Raw genomic sequence first — 22,035 nt, 5'->3', positions numbered from 1 at the left:
GAGGGGCGCCCGCTACCTTTGTAAAACTATTTGTTAAGGAACCTGGGATTGGTAACCCTAGGTCTCCTGGGGGCAACCAGACGTGGTCTCCCTCTCACTGTGCTTAGAGAGGCATCAGCTTCACCTCACTGATGATCCCCAAAAAGGGTGAAACACGTGTATGGGGTTGCTGGTGGTACTCTCGTTCAGATTGGAGTTGCCATTGTATTTCGGTGCTGGACTGCCCCTGGGCAGGACAAAGACTGATATGCAAATGGATATTTCCCATCTGTGAAAGGCACAGTGAGTAAAAGCAGTGGCTGCGAACTCTCAAGTGGTTAATAACCACTGAACAGGTTATCATGTCTGTTCTTGCGAGAGAGGGGCGCCCGCTACCTTTGTAAAACTATTTGTTAAGGAACCTGGGATTGGTAACCCTAGGTCTCCTGGGGGCAACCAGACGTGGTCTCCCTCTCACTGTGCTTAGAGAGGCATCAGCTTCACCTCACTGATGATCCCCAAAAAGGGTGAAACACGTGTATGGGGTTGCTGGTGGTACTCTCGTTCAGATTGGAGTTGCCATTGTATTTCGGTGCTGGACTGCCCCTGGGCAGGACAAAGACTGATATGCAAATGGATATTTCCCATCTGTGAAAGGCACAGTGAGTAAAAGCAGTGGCTGCGAACTCTCAAGTGGTTAATAACCACTGAACAGGTTATCATGTCTCTTCTTGCGAGAGAGGGGCGCCCGCTACCTTTGTAAAACTATTTGAATCGAGAACAGAAGGGGACCGGATGCAACGGCATACAAACAAAATAGAATGGGGATGATACGCCTTCTGACCTACAATATTAGGGGCATGAATCACCCTACAAAAAGAGCGAAACTGGAGAAACAGTTCAAAAGGGGGAAGGCGGATATACTACTCCTCCAAGAAACCCATATTAAAACTAAAGATAAGCAAAAAATGCGGATAAAAGGATACAAAATATGGGCACAGGCAACGACAACAGAGAAAAAAGCAGGAGTCCTGATAGCGATAAAAGAAGGAAAGGACATAAAACCACTAGACACTATGGGCCTCATTACGACCCTGGCGGAAATGGAAAAATGATGGCGGAAATGCAATACCGCCATCGAACACCGCTCGTTGCGATTATGACCCGTCACCGTAAAGTACGATGCCATTAGCGACACCGCAGTGAACGGCAACGCTAACTGCACCAAGTACGCGCACGCGCGCCTTGCAAAACCGGAATCACCGCCATGGCGCAACGGTACGCGAATTCTGACCCTAGCGGACATGTACTGAACGCCATCAAGCACGTCGTAAAGTACCATTCCGCCATGGCGAGAAATACGGCATCGTGAACCAACCGTAAATGGCCCACTGAGTGCCTGTACTCCACTCCCTGGCCACATTGCACAACTCCTGGCAGGCGCAATGTACTCACACTATGCAACCAGTGAAATCTACAATTCACCCATGCATGCCAACTTAGAAATGCATGCAGGGGCTCAAAGCGCCCCGTGAGTGGGCATCCATGTACGGCATGTCACCATAGCCGTACTGATGCAGCACAGGCATGTGAAGGTACAATACATCAAAATGAAAATCAAGAACACATGACACAAAACAACAGTAGTCCCCCATCGCTTGCCACCAGCGCAAGGCAACATCCAAAACAGCATCCTGAGGGGGATTGCACCAGCCCTGTACTCTTGCCAGTAAACAAACCAACCATCAGCAGAAGCATGTACCACACAAGTTGGCAGAGTGACTGAGCAGCCAGGCTCATCCCAAGAGGGGCCGATGGGAGCTGCAGGGCACAGATGGCATGAATACAGAAGCTATTCCAATGGACATGACCCCAGTCCCCCTCCAACAAACGCACGCAAACACAGGCACCTGTGACCAGCCACATTCTGAACATCCCATCATTCCACCAATCGACCTGGCTGACAGGCACCAGTCGGCCAAAAGCCAATCCCCCGCCCCTGAACAGCACATCATGTAAACAGTCACAATGGCAGCCCCTATCCGTGACCATACTGTGCTACGTAGGCAAACGCGGCCAGTACTGTACCACACAACTCAACTCAGAAGGCGGAACACAATGCAGATCATCTCGCAATACATACCGCCACAAATCGAAAATCGCCACATCACCTGCAAAGAATAACGCAACACGACAAATATCGGAATACAATTTAAATGCACATCCAAATGACAAAGGCCCCACAGCAATTTGCAAAATAACACCAAAACATCCATCATCACCGAGGGCTGCATCTGCAATAATTGACCAGCTTCCACTTGTGTGACGCCCTGTACCATCATGGCACACAGGGCCTACATCAACGTTCCAAAAGGCAACATGGAAGCGGCAAGAACCGCAGGTCCGTCCCATGAGGCAGGCACTAGTCGAGCTGAAAGGCCGAAATGTTGCACCTAGCCACCAGTACAGCGTAAGGGCATGTGGCCCATTGGCGATCGTCCCATAAGATCGAAATGGTGCTCCACTGATTCACCCGAAGCTGCAGGTGTCGAGAGTAAAACCCATCTGGAGGAGTGGCGTAGAGATGGCATCTGCAATAGGGCAGGAGATACCTGTCACCCAAATGAAACACAAATTAACCGATTGCATTACGGGACTCATGATGCATTACAATCTTCATTCAACACACCAAATCCACACCCATATGCATGCTAGCCCACTCCAAAGGAATATACAGACCCCTAAATCAGTATCGATTCATAACGAAATCAATCGAGGTAAATACACCATTGGCAACGTCGGTTACTGTGCATGCGTCCGTCAAGATAGAACCCATGACATGGGATTAGTAACGTGCCTAGACACAAGTGTATGAAGGCGCGTCGAGACAGGGAGGATCCGACAAGGGCAGATAGACGTAAGTCCCACTATGGCAGCCTTGCATCACATAGCGCAGGGGAAGGGGAGTGATTCAAAAAACCCATGTACATGGCAGACCCTAAACGGAATCATCTGTCCATGCATCCATTCATCATTCCCTCATCCCGCAATGAAAACGCATGAATATTCACTCACATAATATGTGAAACTTCCATCGCGTCTGTGCGTAATGCAGTCTGCAAAAACCACTGTGCTCCTGGCCGGATCTGTAGTGTTGTGAAGCAAGATGGATTTGGGAACGTCCTGCCTTATCGTCCACTACGCTATTGCGCATCCCATTCAATTCATATCATTCATTGCTTGCTCGTTATGGGCCATGTCCCAAGGACATTCTACAATAGAACGTTACATTTCCAGCCAGACCTGTGGGCGTATCCTCGCCGCTACTTCAAAACCAAAAATGCTGGCCTTCGAATTCCTCACTTGCAACATTACGTCGAAAAGGCTTCTGTGAACGCTTGCATTCACAATTACATCAATGTAGTGCGGCTGTGTGTCATAATGCTAACTGGCTGCAATCACAAATGGGACGCCACGCCCGTCGGTGAAGTACGTTACTGTGCTGCATGAGGGTCGGCCATCGATCGAGCCCTACATACCACTGACTCTTCACAGGTATGTAAGCGGCTGCAATCATAGCATGTGTAACAATGGGAGCATAGCATGAAAATCAGTCAAAGTACATCACACTGCCATCGGGATTTGATACATGATTCCAATCCCAAGATGCCATGCGGCCAAATGCAGCCTTACGTGCGGGACGTGCTCGGCCAGAAGGGATTGCATCTGCCACAGATTCATTCAATCAGCACAGGTGGAGGCCATTCAGGCCGACAGCACATATATAGCAGACCCAAACCCCTCCCACAACCACTCCCACTCCAAAATGCTACCGGCAGGACTAGCGATGTTGGGCCTGGGGGACCAGATAGCACTGCAAGTGCTACAACTACAAGAAGACGACGAACAACAACAGGTACAACAACCGGGCGCACAGGGGAGACGGAGGAGAAGGAGGAGGAGGAGGGCAAGGCAGGGTCAGCAAGGCCCACAAGCACTGCCACTACCACCACGCAGGCGGCCCGCAATCCCACGCCTCCGAGCTGATCCGTTCAACCTCACTGCTGAGCAGATCCACACCCTCTACCGTTTGGACCGGGACACCATAATCGCCATTGTGGACATGACACATGCTGACCTCGTGAGCATGATAGATAGCCCAACCGCCATCCCACCCCTACTGAAGGTGGTGTCTGTACTCCACTTCCTGGCCACAGGCACCTACCAGCACACAGTGGGACAGTTGCATGGCATTTCACAGCCACTGTTCTCACGGACACTCTTCCAAGTGCACGATGCCCTCCTGAAGCACGCCGACGACCACATCACACTACCACGCACGTACCAGGAGATTACCAACGCAAAAGTGGGATTCCATGCACTTGGCGGCATCCCGGGTTGCATTGGTGCCATCGACTGCACCCATGTTGAATTGGTTGTCCCACATGCCATGGAGGTCCAGTACCGCAACCGGAAACAATTTCATTCAATCAATGTGCAAATGGTGTGTGACTCCAACAAGATCTTTACGCATTGTTGTGCCAGATTTCCAGGATCTACCCATGATTCTATGGTCCTGAGGAACACAAGAATACCACGCTACATGGAGCGACACGCAGGGCACAGATCCTGGCTACTCGGTGAGTCTCATTCCATGCATGACATCGTGGCCCATTTGATGCGTCAATGACCTTGCAGGAGGGGGGGGGGGCTACTTAGCACTATCATTCCACTGACACCCTTTATTCGTCTCATACAGGTGATGCCGGGTATCCACTGAAGAGATGGCTCCTTACACCAATCCGGAACCCACAGAACGAGCATGAGGAGGACTACAACCATGCCCACTCACGTACCCGTGTGGTCATTGAACAGGCATTCGGCCTACTGAAGGCTCGTTTCCGCAGCCTCAGCAGGTCTGGCGGGGCACTCATGTACAGCCATGAGAAGGTTTCTAAGATGGTCATGGCATGTGTCATGCTGCACAACATGTGCATACGTAGGAATGTGCCCATGCCCCCTGACGCTGTACTGCATGCACCTGAAGATGATGATGATGATGAGGGTGGGGATGTGGAGGCACCTCAAGGAGTCCATGAGGCACAGGATGCACGTGCAATCCGACAGAGCATCATAGATGCATGCTTCTAGCAACCACGCATGGTGCCTATTACACGGAAAGGGGACCTGTGGCACTGTGTGTGTGTAGTACAGGCACATTGTGGACTGTACGCCTATGAAGGCCTCGTACGCAAATATCAATGTCCACACATGTCATTGGATGATAATGAGGTGCTGTATTGTTAATGTGATTTGATTTATACACCCTATGGACCCGCCACCCAGTGAAGCCCAACACACCCCCTCCACCCTACTACCTCCCCCCCCAACACCAGTGTCCAAATATGCATGCTGTCCGTGGGTAGACGCTATTGCAAGCCCCCTCTACGGGTATCAGGGGCACCCCTGCCCGTGGAGCGCAGGTTCCTGCCAGATCTGCGTTGGGGGCTGCCCTGGACGGAACTTGCCACGGATGATGTCTCTGCCTGCTCGCGTCCATGCATGTCTCTGAGGGTTTGTGAGAGCTCCGAGAGCACACGGCGCACAGCAGCAAGTTCAGCACAAACGTCTTTGGACGTCGCATGCAGTTCCCCCCTCAGGCTCTCGGTGCTTTTCTCCATTTGTGCTCTCAGGCTCTCGGTGCTTTTCTCCATTTGTGCTCTCAGGCTCTCGGTGCTTCTCTCCATTTCTCCCCTGAGGCTCTCACTACTTTTCTCTATTTGTGCCCTGAGTGTCTCGGTGGATGTTTCCATGGCTGCCCTGGAACCCCCGCATTCATTTGCATGGTCCTTGAGTAGCGTGGACACTTCCTGCTGTTGCTCGATCAGCAGGTCGAGGGACTGTTGCCTCTGCTGGGCCATGGACATTTGCGGTGGTGTGACAGGGGGGCTGCTCAACACATGTTGCCTTGGCACAGGACTTGTGGGGGTTGGCCAGTCGTCGTCTTCAGGGTGCCCCTGCGTGGTTTCGTCATGGTGTAGGGGATGGAACATGCAGGGGGATTGGGAAAGGTCATGGATGGTACCTACGTCGCCAGCACTGTTTTCCGTGTCGGAGCATGCTGGCATGACAGCTGTGTCACCTATGGTGCTGCTACCACCAGAGGCAGTGCCATCAGATACGTTCTTTGGGGGGACCTGTGGTGCTGGGGTTGTGGACTTGCTGGCTGCTGGGGTGCCTGTTGCAGTCCCCTCCAGTGTGCTGCCACTTGATTCCTGCTGCTGCCGTGTCTTGATCCTTGCACCTGAGGTGGAGGCTCTTGGGACGTTGGTCCTGGCCCTCTTTGCAGGCGTGCTGGTAGGGGTGTCCTGCAGCTCGTCGTTGGTATCGGACCCTGTGGTGGAGTAAAGAGGGGCGAGCGTTAGTTATGGGTCTGTCGGATTTGGAATGGCAACGTATCAAATGCATTGGGGTGGTACATGAGGCTGATTTGGGACTGGGCCTTGGAGGTGGTCTCATTTTCGTGTGGATTGAGGATGCATTCATTTGGCTGCCTGCAGTTAGGGGGTGCATGCTGCACATGTAGGGGTTGTTTATGGCATCTTGATTGATTTGTTTATTCATTCTGACTTTTAGAGGGCGCTGTCAGGGCAAAGTATGTATTGCACTATGGGGTCACATGGTACTGCACATGTTCGTGTTTTGTGGATTTCGCATTGTTTCTCTTGGCCAACCTACCTGATTCTCCGGATGTCGGCACTCCTTTCTCCATCCCTCCGACTCCCTCTATGCTCTCCATTCCTATGGTGGAGGCGCAGATATCCTCCCAGGGGGTCAACTTGATGGGCGACTCTGAACCCCCCCCGGTAGCTGTGGCGATGTTCCTGTTCGCAGAAAGTATGCTGCGTACGCGGATCCGCAGGTCGTCCCACCGCTTGCGACATTGCTGTGGCGTGCGGGGTGTTGTCCCCACCGCACTTACGCGCTGTGCCACCAGGGCCCATATGGCCTTCTTGTTGGCAAGGGCCGTCCTGGTCATTTGACTTGAGAAGACGACGGCGGCATTTTCCTGGAGGGTCTCGGTGAGCACGGTCAGTTCCTCTCGGGAGAAGTGTACCTGCCGCTTGCGATCACACGCTTTCTTGGCTACCTTTCCCATATTTATTTTTTTAACTGGGGTTGCTAACGGGTTGGGATGTGTGTCAGGGTCGGATTTTTAATGGTTGTGTTGGGATTCGGATTTTATAGTTGTGCGGCGTGCTGTTTCCCGTTCCGGCCACATGCTTTTACTTCCATTTCCGTATATTTACGGTGCCCGTAATTTGCGGTGCCCGCTCGTTACGGTGACCGCTCATTACGGTGACCGCTAAGATGGGTGGCGGTATTGCACCTGGTGCAGCGTACGGCGGCGGTAAGGGCCGTTTTGGGGTCATTTCCGCCATCGCAGCCTTTCGGATTCCGCCATGGCGTAATGCTCGTGCCCGATGGGTCGTAATTAGCCGCACTTTGCTCCTTCGTGCAATGGCGGAAACGCTATTTACGCTGTTGCGGTCCGGTCAGTCACTTTCCGCCAGGGTCGTAATGAGGCCCTATGACAGATAAGGAAGGGAGATATGCCTTTGCCAATGTAGAAATCGAAGGATATTTCATAACACTTGCCTCAATATATGCACCCAATCAGGGACAGGATGGCTTTCTCAGAAACGCATTATCGAAACTGGAAGACTTCGCCAGAGGGGAAGTGATATTGGGGGGGATTTTAATTTGACGTGGAACCCGAAGCTAGATAGGAGCACAGGGAACACACATGGACAGGGGGCGCCATCAAAACGTCTGAAACAGCAAATGGAACAAATGGCTCTGAATGATGTTTGGAGGGAACTGAAGGGTGAACAGAGGGGGTACACATATTTCTCACATGTTCACAACTCTATGTCCAGGATCGACTATCTCTGGGTGTCAGTGGGACTACTGGGAAAGATACAAGGGCTAGATAAGGGCACAATAGCACTCTCGGACCATGCCCCTCCCAGGGAGGAAGAGCGGGCTATGGAGATGGAGGCTACCGCAGGAGCTGATCCATGACCCAGTTGCAGGGGAGGCCATAAGGGAAATGATAGAGGAATACTTCATACAAAATGATACAGGGGAGGTCGCAATGAGCGCAGTCTGGGATGCGTTTAAAGCAGTCTTGAGGGGAAAGATGATAGCGATGAAAATCACGAGAGATAAACAAAGGTATCTGTGGGAAAAAGAGCTGGAAAAAACAATTGAGGAGATCCAAGAAAAATTGACGATACAACCCACAAAGATATTAAGAAAATCACTGAAACATACACAAGGCCAACTAGAGATGTTACGCACGAAGGGCGCAGAAAGGAACCTACTCTATCTGAAACAGAGATATTATATAAGAGCGAACAAAGCAGACAGACTCCTGGCGCGACAATTAAGGGCGAAACAAAAAGAAACAACGATTAAGGCCATATGCGATGTGAAAGGGGTCATTCAAACTTCTACGCACGACATGGGGGAAACACTGAGGCAATATTATCAAACGCTCTACTCCACAGAGCACCCCAATATAAATGCCCAAACTTCATACTTAGAGGCCCTAAAGATCCCGAAAATCTCAGAAGAAGACAAACAGTCACTAGAGACTCCTATCAGTGAAGAGGAAGTCAATAAAGCCATAAAAGGACTCCCAAGTAACAAAGCTCCAGGCCCAGATGGGTTTACGGCCCCATTTTATAAAAAATATGCAGACATATTGACTCCGATCCTAACAAAACTCCTGAACTCATTCAAGGACACCGGTAACGTGACCCCCACAATGAATGAAGCGAAGGTGCTGGTGTTTCACAAACCAGGCAAAGATCCAATTAACCCAGCATCATACAGACCAATCTCCCTAATCAATCTAGATGCAAAAATATATACGAAAATCCTGGCAACAAGGTTATCCTCGCTCCTCCCTAAACTGATAAGCGAGGATCAATCAGGCTTTATCCCCGGCAGGCAAACCCACGATAACCCTAGGAGGCTAGCCCACCTGGTCAAAAAAATAGGGATAACCCACACCCCAGCGATACTACTGTCAGTAGACGCCGAGAAGGCTTTTGATAGAGTGGAGTGGTCAATACTGTTTAGGATTCTGGAATCCATGGGGTTTGGGGAACAATATATCGGGAGTATTAGAGCAAACTACAATTCCCCATCTAGTAGAATAGTCATTAATGGCAAGCTTACCGGCAAGGTAACGATAACGAGAGGAACGAAACAGGGTTGCCCCCTATCACCACTATTGTACGCTCTCTTCTTAGAACCCCTCCTAATTAAAATACGGGAGTCAATACACATTAAAGGGATAAAAATGGCAGGTCAGCAACACAAAGTAATTGGTTATGCGGACGATATGCTAATAACCATAGAGGACCCTGAATCCACATTATCAGCTACAGTTAGAGAACTAGAAAACTATGGGACCATCTCAGGTCTAAAAATAAATAGAAAAAAATCAGAGATCCTCATCCTGGCAGGGGATAGAACGAACATAGAAAGGGAGGCAAAAATACTGGACCTCAAGATAGTACAGAAAGGTATAAAATATCTGGGAATAATTGTACCTCCAAAAATAGAACAATTCTATGGGGAAAACTACCCGTCGCTAATTACAAACATCCGAAGGGAATTAAATAGATGGAACCCACTACAGATATCCTGGTGGGGTAGAATACAATCAGTCAAGATGACCATCCTTCCAAAGGTACTATATTATTTTCAGGCTCTCCCGGTGGGTGTCCCAGACACGTTCTTCAAAACCTTAACAAAATTGGTATCGTCCTTTATATGGAAAGGGAAAACGCCGAGAATAGCCAGGATGGTCCTCACGGCCCCAACCAGAGAAGGAGGAATGGCGCTCCCCCATTTTAGAAAATACTACCAGGCAGCACAGCTTAAAGTTCTGAGGGAGTGGGTGGCGGAGGATTCGCAACAGATATGGGCCAAACAAGACAGAGCAGTAGCGAGGACCCCACTAGCAGAACTTCTCTGGAAACAGAGGCAGCACAGGCACGAAAATTTAAGGTTAAGCGAAATTATGAAAACCACGTTGGAAGCATGGGATAGCCAAACAAGAAAAGGCACAATGACCACGGCGATTGGACCCTTTACACCCATCTGTAGAAATTCACTGTTTCCACCGGGGATGGAGCAAGGGGCATATGACACCTGGGAGAAGGTGGGCATTACTAAAATTGGCGAGATGTTTGTGGACAAGGAAATCATCCCCCTGGAGTCGTGCTTGGCAGGTATGAGAATCCCTAAAAGCGATAGATATCGATACGAACAGCTAAAGCACTGGCTAATCTCTCCGATAATCACCGAGGCAGCAACCAGGGACCTTACAGGGTTCGAAACATACATCATATCCAACACGGGGGAAAAAAAGTGGGTATCAACTTTATACAAATACATAAACTCACAAGGGGAAAGCATGAAATGGTCATACAGAATAAAATGGGGCAGAACGTTGGGGGAAGAACCAACGGATAAACAATGGGAAGACCTATGGAAACAGATCCCCAGAATGACCCGTTCGGCACAAACTAGGGAGATGTGGGTCAAAGTTATGACACAGTGGCACTACACTCCAGAGAGGCTCCATTCAATGTACCCAAACACACCCAATCACTGCTGGAGAGGATGTGACGAAGTGGGAACATGGAGACACATATGGTTGGACTGTAAAGGCATTAGACCCTTTTGGGAAGAAGTGAAAAATGAGATGGGCAAAATATTCCCGGATGTGGGATTGATGGGGGTTGAGGTGTGGCTCTGTGGAATTAGAGACGATACAGCAAGGCAATACAGCAAAACGCAATGGAGAACTTTCATGGGACTACTCATAGCAGCTTGGACCACCATTGCACAGAACTGGAAAAATAAAAATACCCCACTGACCTACACCTGGCTACAGAAAGTATGGGCCCATATAACAATGGAGAAAATTACTCACAAACTTCAAGGAACAGGAGACAAATTTGTAAGAGAATGGGAAGGGACCCTGGAATACCTCCAGTCAGACTTTATGGAGCAATGGTGCCCCCATAACATAAAAATCTCAGACATATTCAACGCATAACAGGAACCCTGGACAAAATGACTCCATCCGACCCGAGGGGAGGGAGGGGGGAGGGGGAAGGGAATGTTATAAGATTCAATGTTATCTTCTCATGTAATATCTATGTAAAACTAATAAATACAAGTTTAAAAAAAAAAAAAGACAAACAGGATTTCTTTACACTAGGGATGTATTATGAAGAAGAAAACTACACGACAGCACAGCCACCAGCCCAGGACATCTCTGGATGGTTTTTGCCTGCCGAGACGCTTGTCTTCTCCAGATTTGATATATCAGCGCAAAGATCGGTTTAACACTACTAGTATAGAAGAAATAATAGGGATGAGATAGAGCGTTCAGGCAGTTCAAAACTAGTCTAACAATGCAGTTCTGGATATAATAGAGGATGGGTTTGGATAGGGATGACTATGGACAGTACCTGGTCAGTGACAGTCCTATACTAAGGATACTCACCATATAGATTTGGACAGAAACGTCAGGGATTCAGGTCAGTCAAGATTCCTGGACAGGAATTCTGCTGGGCACACCGGACTGGACAGCAAGGCACTCTGGTCTGTAATCATCTGGTCACAGCACGGCTCTACTGGGTTGTGTCTTTAGATTCTGGCAATAATTCTTAGCAGGAAAGCAGTACAGCACAGCCAGGCTGCTCTTTGGTTTCCCGTAAGAGGTCTGGGGTAAATTCTGGTTTCTGGAATTTTCAAGGCCTAGCTGAGAGTGGTTCAGCTATGGAAATGGGCCTTTCTGCTTGCCAAGTTTCTGGAGTCTGGAGTCTGGAATATGGATAGTTCTCTTGCAAAGTGCTCTGCCAGCAATCGGTTGGTGGGTGAATGTGTGTGTGCTTCTAAGTCCTCAGCTGTCTCTATTTACGCATTTGATAAAGGGGTGTGTATACTGGATTATCCTAAACATGCCCCCTTGGTTGGCTATAGGCTAGAATCTTCCCTCTCCCTTGATTGGAGGAGAAAACAGTGGATCACCATGATGATGTGGTTTTATGAGGCAGGGAATCCTCCCCTTGGTTTTTAAACATGAAACCTACTTTTCATATAATACATATATACAATTTTACAAACGTATAACAATAGCATATCTAGAACACATATTTTGAGGAGCAAATATTCTTCCAAGCCCCGTCTCTGTAGGATCTTGGGTCTGGATTTGACAGAATTGTGCACTTTTTGTTCAGGACACTATCTCTAATTTGTCCATAATTAGTACACATGTGCATATTGTATATGGGCATCAGTGTGTGAAGTTTCATGCTTCTGATATCAATACATTTGCTATAAAACCATAATTTCTACAGTTATGTCCCAGAACATAGCACAGAGTTCTGGCCCCTCTTAAAATGTGCAGCAAAAATTTAGGTTCAGAAGTCTAGGGTTTATATATTTTTTACAATTGTCCACAGTAAATTATCAGTCTTATTAGAAATCTGCTTTTTGTCCATTGTAAATCAACATAATTGACTGTCCCGCCTCCTTCTCCTTCTTGTAGCTCCAGCAGCAATCTCCGCCCACTTCCATCTGGCAGAGGCCCTTCACTATCCTTCCTGATTAGCATCTCCATGCCTGGGAGGAAGCCCATTGTACTCCTCCCAGAGCCCCTCCCCTCTTAATCAACACCTGAATGTGAGTTCCTGCAGAACTCACATTCAGAAGGGAGGTGCCTTGCTCAGTGGGGGAAGTTGTTTGTAGCTTTGGCTGAATCAGGCTTACTTTAAAAGTCACTTTGTTACATTGTTCTTTGTTGAAAATAAACTTGCATTTTTAAAACACAGATCTAGAACACTGATTCCAGGCTCAAAACCATGAAGTTTAAATAGTTGCAGCCTATTTTGCTCTTGATAGCAGGTCACTTAGATTTTAGACATTAGATCTTAATGGTACACATTTATAGTTTAAATGCAGGCTTTTTAAACAGTCACAGGTGGCTGCTGGTACTGCACCGAGATTTTGACAGCTTTCACAGGCAGGCAAGCTGGCTGTGGATGTTTTTGTGACCAATTTAGCTTTCCAGGATATTGCAATTCCACAATGCTTTCTTAACTTCAGTAAAATGTGACACCCCTCAAGAAGATTGGATGTTTGCAGGTGTTTAGGAACAGCATTTCGTATTTTCAGCAACAAAGAAAAGATTTAACTGCAAGATTTTGGATTTCTTTCAGCAAGCACTGCTTTTCATCTGTGCTCCATTTTTACATGTTGGGCAGCCCAATGACATGTTTCAGAAGTGCGGTCTCCATTTCACCACTGACAACATGCATTGCGGATTTGACAGCCATCTTTTTGTGCTTGGTAGAGCGCAATTTCCTTAGGTTTTGCCGCACATGGGGTTTTCGTGGCCATTTTGCGGATTCTGGTGCCACCAGCACACAGTGATGCCGCAGGGCAGAGCAGAGTTGGTTAAAACATCCCACATTGTTCAAAAATCTTGCACCCATTGTTCCAGTTTGTGGAACAAGATGCAATTGTTGGCCATGTTTTATTCTGCAATGTGGATAATTCTAGTAGACTCAAGAGCTCTGCAGATTGAAGACAGTAGGTCCCCCATAACGATGACACCTGTTGATCTAGTCCCAGTAATGGAGGATGTTATTAATTTCCATAGTGGTGTGTGTCTGCTATTTACATAAATAAACCTAGCACCATAAACTAGAAATACCATTCCAGTCTTAAACGTGCCTTCGATGTTATGAGTTGCTCTTCACTCTCACTTGCTCTTTTGCTCAGTAGAAAAATCAGGATTGCTGTTACTGTTGAGTTTTGAAAAAAGGAAAGACATCCAGGCACGATTCATGGAATATTCGTCCGGTTTGTGAATTTGCACTGCTGAAAAGTGAATTTGCACTGCCGACACAAACCCTGATTCATCGAACCGTGCAAAGTGTATTTTTAAAGTGCAAAGACAAGTCTGTGCAAAGTCATTTTGTACTGCAAAAACGACTATGCGCTGACTTTGCCTGAACTTTGCACTGCAAAAATACACTTTGCCTGGTTCCATGAATCAGGGTTTGAGTCGGCAGTGGAAAGTCACTTTTAACCGGGCAAATATTGCATGATTCGGTCCAAAATGTATACATCGCATTCATGTGTCTTATTGCATTGCTTGATCGGCACATGTCTACTACACCTGTGCAAGCACCAGCAATACATGTTCTTCATCAGTCAGCATTTCTTATTGTACTGCGGCTATGTTGGTGGATTGATACAAATATGACTATACAGCATGCTCGTTGGGGTCAGTATTGTTTTTCCCATGATTCCTGGAATATTCAGCAGCAGTTGATGAACACCTTGAGTATCACCCCCTGTTAAACATAACACAATGTTAACATATTAAGAAACACACTTTCAGAATCTGTCATTGTGCGGAATTGCTAATAGAGTAAATGTCAGACTAAGCTCTATACTCATGGAAATTGCATGCTGTCTTTAAATGCCAGAACCTTAGCCGTTAATATAGACAAAATAAACATACAGTTGCCTATAAATGGCACACAAACATGCCCAGCCTTGCTGCCTGACTCCATTTCAATGATGGATGACTTGGAATGTCAAGCCCCCCTGCGCAATCAGATGCTTGGTATACTATGTGTTGCATGACTGCGAATCATTTTAAAATATCATGCATCATCAGCAGTTTTACTGCATGCACCCTTGTTTTAAAATGTTACCTCGACTTTTAATGAAACATTGATATTTTTTTCACACTGTTTGAACTGGTAACATTTACATCAACAATTCTTCAAGTGTTATACATCTGCACTGCGGAATTCCACCAAAGCGTTTTAGCCATGTTGACACAATTGTAATCTTCTATCCTGTTGGAAAGTTAAGACCCCAAAAACATTTACAGGGTTTGGCAAAGCCAATATAACTACATTTGTGGATGCAATAGTTACGTTGTGTCTACAAATCCCCCACAGTAAAAACAAGCAGCGTCAAAGCCCATAGTGTTAACATACAAAGTAGTTTATTGCCTTTTATGTTCACAATAAGTAAAGCTACACCAACCACTGCACCACATTAGTGTTTGAAGACAAATAACATTACTTACTCATATAGTAGACTTTTCTACACAGTATGTTTATCTTCCATGTGTATCACTAATGTTATGTGTCAGCAGACATTAACTTGTAGAGGTATTTCAAACTTTTAAGGTAAACGGTGATTTTAAGGGGAGTTAAGGTGGTGGGTATAAGGGTGAGCTAAGATAGGTGTTTAAAAGTGGGAGTCAGCAGACAGGGTTATCATGGTTGGCATGGATGGGCGGGGAGGAGTGTAGTAGTCTGATATGAGACAGACTTGATGGGTTGGTGGGGATGGAATTGGTGGGATAGGGTGGGTGGCTGTAGGGTAGATATCGTATGGTGGCTGGGCCGGTGTAGTACTGAAGAAGGGGTTCTGTAGAGTTGGGTAGTGTGGAGTGGCGCAGATTGGGGCATGATGCAGTGGAAGGCAGTAACGTGGGGTGGGTTACAACTAACCTTTCAAGGTCCAGACTGTGAAACTTTTTTTTACTTTCCAGAGGACCACATGGAACTTGAGGACCCAGTCGAATGATGTGGAATAATAACCCATCTTCAATCCTCACCACATCCTTTCTCCTAATATTTTGCAGCGTGGATTCTGGAAGTGAATCCAACTTCACAGAGCCCTTGTATGGTACTGGCCTGAGACCTTCCCACAGGAAGGTTTACTTTTAAGTGGGCCAACTTTGACCTTTTTCCACCTTTGTACAAGCACAGCTGCTCTACATTTCAGTTTGGCCTATAGTGGAACACAGAGGATCACAGAAGACAATTTTCGAGTTTTCTGAAATGTCCCTTCGATTCATTTTTGTTTTTTGTTCACGGGATGTCTTTAGATGATTGTATCCTATTTTTGTGATAGTTAGACAATACATTTGGCAACATTTTGTATTGCACGAATACATATGCATTGCCGTTTTTAATAGGTTTTGGACTTTGATGGTTGTTTGATATATTGTTTACCTTCATTTAAATTTTTAAACGATTTTTGAGTAAGTCTTGACCCTGGGCCACAATGTCAAAGGGTATACAAACGGGTGTATGAGAGAGTCAGGATCAGGACCTCACCCAGGGCATTCTTTACACGTCCATAGTAAAAACAGGCAAGGCAGAGAGGTTTGGAAGAAAGAGGATCGTGGAAATTATATTTACTTCACTGAGATCACCGTCCCTGTTATTTGGGCTAAGATATACTTTCCAAGAACGAGACAGACCAATAGAGAAGCTGCTTTGGTGCCAACCAGCAGGCTATTACAATAGTCAATTTTCAAATTAATAGTCGCCGGCGCTATCATAGCTCTGTTTCCTTCCGTGAGATAAGATCGGATTGGCCAAAAAAGATGGGTGATGTAAGTACAACTGGCACTGATATTACGTGTTTTGCAAAGTTTAGATTCCTATTAAAAAGCATGCCCAGTGTTATAACAGAGCTGGCGACCTGAATAGTGGCTCCTGAATAGTGGCTGCCCCCACTAAGAATGACTCATATTGTGATTGAAGAGCCTTCAGTTTGGCCATATTGCTGACAATCAGGATCTCTGTTTTTTGTCGTTGAGTGCCAGAAAATGATCCTGCATTTAGGTTTTTACAGCATCATTAACCTTGGCAACAAGAAGTGAGTCTGCTTCGTATGAACCCGTAAGTTCCAGGATGATCTGGGTGTCATCCGCATAGTTTGCAAAAATGACACCCAGATAGTCTAGCACATCAAGGCAGAGCTTTGAATAAAGGTTGTAAAGCAAAGGAGAAACAGTGGAACCCTGAGGAACTCCACATTGAAGAATAAATGTGTCAGACTTGGAGACCTCCATGGACAACCCTTGATCTCCTGGGGCCCAGAAATGATCAGAACCAGTTAGCCGCTGATGCTCCACACCCTTTGGTTACACAAACTATGGGGTTCTTTAATATGTGGCCCTCTATAATTGGTTGGCACACTTGTACCCTTCTGGAATAGTCCAGCTGCTAGCAGCACGAAAGCTGCTGGGAGGGTTGGCTTGGTCATGCCGCCCCACCCAATTAGCCCAACATCTATCATCACTCCTGTAGTTTGCCGTTCAAATAGGCTTTTATCTTGGCCTTGTAGAAGTTCACTGTGCCTGAGAATAAAAGGTAGTGTGGCATTGTCATATCTTCTGGTTTAATTGTAGCTCGACCCAAAGTCTATTTCGATCTGACCATGTGACTGGCCACCATGTTTTTGAGCTCTTTGTTGCATACAATACTATTAAATGATGAACTCTGGACATCTTCAGTGATTTTCATTCCACCTCAAACAGAATGTTGTTTCTTTCTCATGTGCATGTAGATTCTTGACCGACAACTAGGCTCATGGTGGCCTCGACTCTTGGTGCTGGGCCAGCCAGCATTTCTTGAATTATCCTTTGCCATTAGCTTTTTTCCAAGTGTGCCACACTCAAGCCCTTTCTCTTCACAGGGTTTTAAGTTTGTTAAAGTGTCCTATATATTCCTAAGTATATACATTGGCGCATCGCCGCAATCTATTCACTACGTAGCCAGCCTCAGGATTACTTTTGTCTACGTACATTACACCATCTGAACAAGTGTAGAATGACGTTGCATTTTTTTTACTGTTTCTTCTCACAAGCATCTTCATTTCAATCCCAAAATGTTGCTGGTCTCAAGAATTCTTTGCAGTATAGGCATCCTCACTGGTACTGCACGTGTCACAATTTCTGGTTCCCAACATATAGGCAACACGGGGGCGGAGCTTCTGGTAGGGGTATTTGGCTCTTCCTCTACAATATTATGCCATGTACCACACAGGGTTCCTTTGTGGCATGCCAAGATGGAGGGAGTGATGAGGAGAACAAAAACAAAGGAGGGATTCTGTTAAAAGGTCATTAATTGACCCTATTACATTTAGGCCAGTATACTTGCAAGGGAAGGGTAATCAGTAAAGTGCAGGCATGCCAACGTAGCCCAGTGGACAGATACCAGTGTGAGAGAAGGAAAGACACAAGACATGCTATATGTGCAAGAGGGAAGAACTACAAACAGGTATATAGAGTACAAAAGACAAACCGAGTAATCCCATGGCCCTCTGTCTAAAGACACTTTCAGTAGCAACAAAGTGGGGAAGGGAGCAATAGGACACTAAGTGACAGTCTTTCCACAAGATATTTTGTTAATTTACAACCAACATAATACAGCAATTCACTAGCAGTAGAAGGTGGTACCCGCATGGAGTCCTCAAAAGGCTAGGCGAGTCAGCTAGGAAAAGTTCATCATTGTGAGATGTTCAAGGCCCATCAGTCATCAAAGTAAGACCAGGAGTGCACAGAGATCCCCTCTCAAGGGCATAAGCGGAAAAGCAATGTGTTGTCAGGGCCAGTTGGAAGGTTGGACAGATAGAAGTGCCATGCTCACTGATGAGATAAGAGTTCAGTAGTTTACTGGATTTCAGGTGGTTATCTTCCATATTTGTTCATAGAAGAACTTGGTTCCAAAGTGAAGATCCGATACACGTTTGGTTTGTCTCTTTTTCTGAGACTTGTCCAAGATAATGTTCTATCAGCGAGATATCTTAACCCTAGAGGGGTAGGGAGTCTGGTTCTAATTGTTGTATAATTTTAGATAGGTGTGGCCCAGTATGTAATACGTTCGATTTAAATGTAATTCTTTACCTCAGAGGTAGACAGTGCAGGGCTTTTAGTGGTCGTCTGGTATAGTCCTGAGGTTTCAAACTCATGATTTGCCTTATAGGCTTGTTCTAAATTAGTTGCAGGAGACGTTTTAGATGTTTGGAAAGGTCCATGTTTAAGCTGTTATAATAGTTAGATCTTTGTAGCACATCTAGGAATGGCCTGATGAACTTAAGCATAAGCAAGTGGATAGGACAGATTTTTGACAGCTACCTTTTCTGTCTACTCAGGGTGATCATATGGTCAAAGAAAATGCCTGCACTGTCCAAGGCAGATGAGCCGAGATGCCTATCGAGGATGGGAGAGTGCAGGAAGTGCTCTGAGCCTAGACTATCATTTCAACTTCAGCTGCTGGGGGGGGGGTCTATTTAATAACCCACTCGAGGAGAAAGGTCCAATAATGGAAACATGAGGTTTGCTCTTTCTTGGCAAAAATGCAGTCAGCCCATTCAAGCATACCCCAATTTTTAATCAGATGTCATGTTGTCAAGGGCATTTTCCCTCGTGCATTTCGGTTTTGCTTATGTTCTGTTTCAGGCACAACAACACAATGGCAGTCAATGTAAGTGCCCACAAATCAACTTCCAGTAATGACTTACAAAGTAAGCAGAGTTTCTAATAAGTAACTCTAACGATGGGCAATCATCTTTTGCCATCAATATTGCTGCTTCGGCATAGCACATATCATTAGTGGTGTGCACACGCAATCATTAAACATTCAAGCGTTTCAGGAAGTTAAATTGCTAGAAGATGCTTGAATGCAATAAACCTATTTGCCTTTTTAACATGGAGGAAAAGACACAACTCGTGCAACGCTCCAGGTATTGATGTAAGAATGTACCCAGTAAATTTCAACTCAGAATTAATGGAAGCATGAATCGGAAGGCATTCTTCATGGTGAAATATGTATCTTTTAACTGTATTTCCAAAGTCCAACATCCAGAACACAGATGTTAATCTAGAAGAGTAGTTGCAATCATAACGTGTGCTAGCTGAGCACATACAATGAAGAAAACATTAGCACAGGCTAGGCTGTTGAGTACAGACATTGCGCTTGTAAAATAGAAAAGTGATGTCGTTCTGCATTTTGGAAGACACTTGGGCAATATGACAAGTCATAAATGATGGTCAGCCTCATTGTATTGTACGTGTAAATTGCACGCAGGGGAACATTTACCTCAGCACCTCTGACCAGTGGGATCTGCCGCATTACATGTTATCCATTCACAAGCTGGAGGGTTGAAGGAAGAGTACAAGTGAGGAAAACTCCCTTTTCACCTCTGACTTGTGAAAAAGTAAACGCTGCCAGCAAATACGCTCTGCAGGCAGATTTCCTAATGGGTTTCTATGGAATTCGCCTGGTCTTGACCAAGTGCAACACGGAAGCGGATTCAATGGGGATCCATTATTTGCATGCCTGCATGAATATATCAGCTGCACAATGAACCCCACTGATGAGCCTGAGAAGGAAAGCATGGCAGAAAGCTTACCTCTACTGCCTGCCCCTCCTCCATGTCGTCACTGCATGAAAATGGGATGTAGAGTTAAATGGAGGTGTAAAAGCAATACACCTTGCTTTCATGCCTCCATTTAACAAACCATATTGAAATGAGGCATTTTGAGGCCTTTTGGATAAACAAAATGCCTAAGAACTAATGAACCCTGTTTTGCCCCCAACAGGCTGCAATGGGATGGGTGATAGGCATCTCCCTAATCTGACCGTGGGAGCAAGTAAATATGTTGATAGTAACTCTCTTCATAATGTGATCAACTTCCTACCACATAACCCCAATATGTAGAAGCACTCTCACCACACTTCCCAACAAAAGCAATTGACTTCCAAGGGACCACTTTCCCTGTTCCCCAAAGACGCCAGGCAAAACATCCCAGGGATCAGCCACCAGTCAGATGCAAACAGAGACATCAAGTGGAACCCCACCCACCCATTGACAATACCTCACCCTGAAAGATCAGGGACACCACATCTAAGTTTCACATATTCTCCTTCATTTAGACAGAAAAAAACGTACACAAAACCTCGAAACACCCAGTGAATGAAAAGTTGATCTGACAGGGAATAGGGCAGAAAAGAGATACCAACATTTCAAAAACCTTCAACATGCATTATTTGTACCTGGACACGTAGCAGTAGACCTGTGTGGGAGAAACCAAACTGCTCACCAAATAAACACTAAAACCACATTGTCTGATCTCGAAGTGGCCAACAATCCCTTTGGAAGAATTCCTTCCCCAATCTAGGACTGCAAGGACTCGCTCCCAATAAGGTTCTATCAGGAAAACACAACAGCCCATGATAGAGACTGCACCTGTCCCAAGCACTATGTAAAGGCAAGTTCCCAGATTAGGAGAGTGGGGAAGGGTGACCCCAGAGATGGTGACTGCTGAGAGGAAGGAGCATAGGAATTTGTAGATCTGACAACTGGCTAGAGGCATCTAAGGGGCCAGAAATAAACAGAGGAACCATAGCCACCTGAAGAGTTAAAGTCATCTGGCGAGCAAGACACAGCTGAGAAGCAAGAGCCAGTTAAGGGCCCAAAGGTAGATTATGAGCCTGGCGTGTGAAGAAGCGAAATAGAGTCTGAAAGCCGCATAAAATCTGGAGAACCAGAGGAGCCAGAAGAGGTTTCAAGGGTACAGGTACTGAGGTGACTCGGAACTCCCTGGCTGATGATGTAAACCACACTGTGTTGCAATCTGGCGAGAAAGGCACATACGAATACAGTTAAAAGACAGGAGATTCCTGGTAGGTGAATTACTCTATATTCATTACACAGTGAAAAGGGCACGGTATCAAAAGAATAATGAGTGAAACACCAGATAGAAGAAAGGGCACTATATCCCTTATTAGTAAGACGGGCACCATATCCTTTAGTAGAGGGAAGGACACTATGTTGCTAATGTTGAACTAGAGCACTGTTACTGCAGATCTGGAAGACTGCAGATAGGCACTATACTTCTAGTGTGGATATATCAAGCACAGTGCTTCATCCCTTTGAGCTGGGCCCGTGGCAAAGAAGAGATTGAGCACTATTTACCTGGGATTCTAACATCCACAAAGTGGCTGGGAGCTCTATCGGTGAGACTGTGAGTTTAATCCAAAAAGCATCTGGGTGCTACATGAAGGAGATTGTCTTCTTTACAGAGAACCTGGTGGATACCCGTATCCTCACGAGAAACAAAACGGTGCTTCA

The sequence above is a fragment of the Ambystoma mexicanum genome, chromosome 1q, assembly GCF_040938575.1.
Source record: "Ambystoma mexicanum isolate Mex_15411 chromosome 1q, UKY_AmexF1_1, whole genome shotgun sequence".
Classification (NCBI taxonomy): Eukaryota; Metazoa; Chordata; class Amphibia; order Caudata; family Ambystomatidae; genus Ambystoma; species Ambystoma mexicanum.
Note: the sequence above shows the minus strand (reverse complement) of the source record.